This window comes from Eretmochelys imbricata, chromosome 22, assembly GCF_965152235.1.
Source record: "Eretmochelys imbricata isolate rEreImb1 chromosome 22, rEreImb1.hap1, whole genome shotgun sequence".
NCBI lineage: Eukaryota > Metazoa > Chordata > Testudines > Cheloniidae > Eretmochelys > Eretmochelys imbricata.
In genome coordinates this window covers 20,878,616-20,882,782 of record NC_135593.1, presented here as the reverse complement: position 1 = coordinate 20,882,782, position 4,167 = coordinate 20,878,616, and the positions used below count along the sequence as shown (strand labels likewise).

At 52.9% G+C, this 4,167-nt stretch overlaps 1 long non-coding RNA gene across 1 annotated transcript; it reads right to left on the bottom strand.

Annotated features, from left to right (window-relative positions):
• Positions 1–264: 264 nt before the first annotated feature.
• LOC144278446 (uncharacterized) lies at positions 265–3,321 on the bottom strand. The gene is made up of 3 exons (XR_013348588.1): positions 3,148–3,321; positions 1,850–1,928; positions 265–1,136 (listed from the first exon to the last, which is right to left on the bottom strand). It is a non-coding gene; the product is annotated as an uncharacterized LOC144278446 (long non-coding RNA).
• Positions 3,322–4,167: the final 846 nt, after the last annotated feature.

Below are 4,167 nucleotides of genomic sequence, written 5' to 3'. Positions count from 1 at the left end.
ATAGGGTGATGGTTGGAGATCAGGGTTCGTTGAAGGGTTAGGATGCAGGGGTCAGGGTTGGGTTGCCTAGGGTGAAGGGAGGGGTCAGGGTTTAGGGTTGGGTTGTGGTGTGGGATAGGGATGGGGTCAAAGGTTAGGGGGAGGAGTTGGGTTAGAGTATTGGGGAACAGGAATTAGGGTTTGGGATTAGGGTTAGCAGGTGAGGGCTCAGGGTTTGTCTTTTTTGCTGTTCTAATTGCTTGAATTGACCATTCTGTATCATAATTTGCTGTAAATGTAGTTTAATTCCTTTTATTGACTTTTCAAAAACATAAGTTTCATTATTATTATAACATCACCTATGTTTTTATTGTGACGCAGTAAATTACAGGTTTTAATACTCAAGGTTTTTTTGTTTTTTAATGTCAGGCTATTATTTGTGATCCTATCACTTCAATGCTGCCGGATTTCCTTGGTTGCCTCAGCCCTGGTCCAAAAATAGCAATTTGTGACGGATGGTATCTGCCCTGTCACAGTTTCCTACCCCATGAAATCTCTATATTAAATTTGGACCTCAATAAAACAAATGTTTTCTAACTTAGAAAAATGTATTCAATTAGAAAACTAATTTCATGAGTGTCCCAATTTCAAATAGATATTTCCCAGAAGTAGCACATTGTGAGAAGGCATACCCATCTGTCCCAATTTGCTACTCCTAGACCCAGGGCTGGTGAATTGTGGGAATGGCAAATTGCATCAGGGCAGCAAAAACTTGTTATGTAACCGCAACTGGTAGGAAATTGGGACAGGGAGCAGTTTGTAATAGTATGTCCTGACACTGAAGAGGAGATGCTGGGATGTCTCCCCACACCAGACATCAGGCTCTCCACATTAGGGACAGTGGCTGCCAGGCCAGCTGGGCCCTGGGCTGGGGCTCCAGCTGGGGGCTGGTCTTGGTCTCTGTGGTGAGCAGGCTACTCTGGGAGCAGGAGAGGGTGAGATCTGGGGCAGGCACTGGAGCAGGTTGTTCAGTAGCCAGGAGCCCATGTGCTTGACCGTCCCTGAGCAGCTGAGGAGCACAGTGTGCAGCTGGTCCATGCACCTGATGTAGCCACTGCTGTAGTGCTGCTCTGTGGCCAGGCTCTGCTTGGTGGTGGCTGCAAGAGATGGATCAGTGTCAGAAACAGCTCAGCAAATGGGGGGCCAGGAGCTGTTGTGGCAATCAGCCACAAGCCAAACCCACAAACCTGCCAGCCTGCAGCATCACCATCTGTCCTCCATATGCCACACACACCTCTCCATCCCTCCTCTGTATGCCAGAGATGCTCATCTATCCATCTCCATACACATCTCTGTTTCTCTCTGATTTTCCATGCAGTGCTCAACACAATTAGGCCCAGACCTGAGTGAGGCTTTTGGATGCAGCAGTACTGGAGCTGTAGGGTGACAGTGCATCTCTGGGCATCTCTAGTCTCAGCCCCTTTTCTCTTGAGCCCGAAGCCATGACTCTGAGTTCACACCTCTGGGGCCCAGACCCCATAGCCCTGAAGACACCCAACCAGCCACTTTTGCTCTGGGATCCCATTATAGCAACAAGAATCTTCCCAAAGTCCCCATGAAGATTGGGGGGTAGTGACACCTTGAGCCTGGCAGGCAGCATAAACTCTCCTCAGCATGGCATGGACCAACCCTGGGGCAGACAGATCCTATATGACCCATTGGAGACTACAGGGGGCAAGAGAGTGCATCCCACTGACCCTGATAGGAGGTGTGGATCCTCCCTCTGGGTGGTATTGGGGCAGACAGACCCTCCCCCAAGATGGATCCTCACCAGTCCATGGGAGACTACAGGGTGCTAGGGAGTCATTACCCAGGATGTTGCTCTGTTGCAGGCTCCCCATGTGCTACACTGTGATCTCCAGCACGTCCGCTTTCTCCGGCTTGGATTGCTGCAAGGCATGGAGGGAGGCACCATTAACAAGTGATAGCAGGTACAAGGATTTGGGGACTCAAGGTGTTGGGGTGTCACAGGTGGGACAGTGCCATGTGTGTTTCCATCCATTCCCCCCCCCCATTTGGGCAGTGATCCCTAGTTGCTATTTCACACTTTAAGAAAAGAACCAGATGCCACTGTTTGTGACACGGTAATTTTATTTAACATAGAGCATTCTTCATCAGAAATTTACAACCCCCATCTTGCCAAGCACCTGCCCAAGCCGGCACAGTCTCACTGATGACAGCAAACATCCCAGTATAGGGGTGGGCAAACGTTTTGGCCCAAGGGCCACAGCTGGGTGGGGAAATTGCATGCAGGACCATGAATGTAGGGCTAGGGCTAGGGCAGGGGGTTTGGGTGCAGGAGGGAGTGCAGGGTGTGGGAGGGGGACAGGAAGGGGCTCAGGGCAAGGGGCTGGGGCAGAGGAGGAGTGCAGGGTGTACAAGGGGGCTCAGGGCAGGGGTGCAGAGTGTGTGAGCGGGTTCAGGGCAGGGGTGCAGGGAGGAGTGCAGGAGGGGTCTGGCAGGGGGTTGGGGTGCAGGAGGGGTGAGGCAAGGGGCTAGGGTGCAGGGTGCGGCAGGGGGTTGGGGTGCAGGGGGGCAGAGTGCAGCAGAGATGAGGCAGGGGACTAGGGTGCAGGGGGTTGGGGTGCAGGGTGCGGCAGGGGGCTCAGGGCAGGAGGGGGTTGGGGGGCAGGGTCAGGCCCAGCGCCGCTTACCTGGAGCAGCTCTGGGGTGGCAGCAGCACACACCGGGGCCAAGGCAGGTTCCCTGCCTCCCTGCCCTGGCCCCGCGCTGCTCCCAGAAGCGGCCGGCACCACGTCCCTGCGGCCCCTGGGGGATGAGGGGGACAGAGAGCTCCTGTGCTGCCCTCGCCTGCAGGCAGCTCCCCCGAAGTTCCCATTGGTCGCGGTTCCCCATGGTGGGTGGCGAGGGCAGCACGTGGAGCCCTCTGTCCCCCTCCTCCCCCATTGGCCGCAGGGACGTGGTGCCGGCCGCTTCTGGGAGTGGCACATGGCCTGCGGTGCCACAGGGGTGGAAATGCCACAGGCCAGATTTGGCCCACAGGCTGTAGTTTGCCCACCCCTGCTCTATGGAGCACTAGCCAGGGTATTATCAGTCCCCAAATAGGCCACCCCACTTTGCCACTCCCACGGAGGCTTATAAGGGAACCTGGGCCAGACTTCTGCACGGGGCTCCAGACCAGGGCCCCTCAACACGGCATCTCAGGTCTTCAATCTCCCAACCTCTAACTGCTCCTTCCCCAGATGGCTTCCTATACCGCCCGCTGCCTCCGACCTTCTCCCGATGGCGGCACAGCCTGACCTCTTGCGGCCTCGCAAGGGCACCGCCCCGGAAAGGGGAAGTCCCGGCCGGCTGGGCTCTGCAATGACCAATGGGAGCTAGAGGCCAGAGGACCCTATGTCTCCCATGGTGCCCTAGGGCCCGCCGTGGCTGATGGGAGACATAGGCCGACAGTCATTGATTACGGTGCTTAATTCTCACAGGTCATTCTCACTTCTCTGGGTTTCGGCTGCACGTGTTTATTTAGCAAAACTTGGTCCTAGAATCCAGTTTATAAATTGTACTTTTCTCTCACTTTAAGGAACATGGAATGTTTAAGTTAGCTTTAATTTTAAAATATTTTTAAAAGGGACACTTTTGATTGTGCAATGATAGCTTCAAAAAATATCCTCCAGGTCAGTTCTATTCATGTCAGTACATTTCTTTCAAAATCTGAAAAAAGTGTGTTATGTGTTTGTGTTCTATTCAGATCTTAGCCTGAGTGAAATTGAAGCACAGGGTTCAATCCGGATTGATTTAGTAACAATGATAAAACCATTTTTCACATAATTTGGCTGCTCTCACATGCCTAAGAATGGTATTCTCCAATCTCCCTCTCCTCCTCAGAAAACCAAACCAACCCAACCACACATTCTCTCTCTCACCACATCCCTATCAGATATCCTAATCAGCTCCCCACTGTATTAACCTTTCCTGTATGCATCACTAATTACTTTGCATCCTTCCCCTACAACAGGCCCCTGATGTGTTACTCCAATCACCTTTCCACATGATTCTCCCTCCAAACCTAAACACATCCCCTTTGTGCGTCCTTTACTATAACCATTTGCGCATATTCCTTGAAACTACACCTCTGCACATCCAGAGTCTCCCACGTGCATTCCCCCC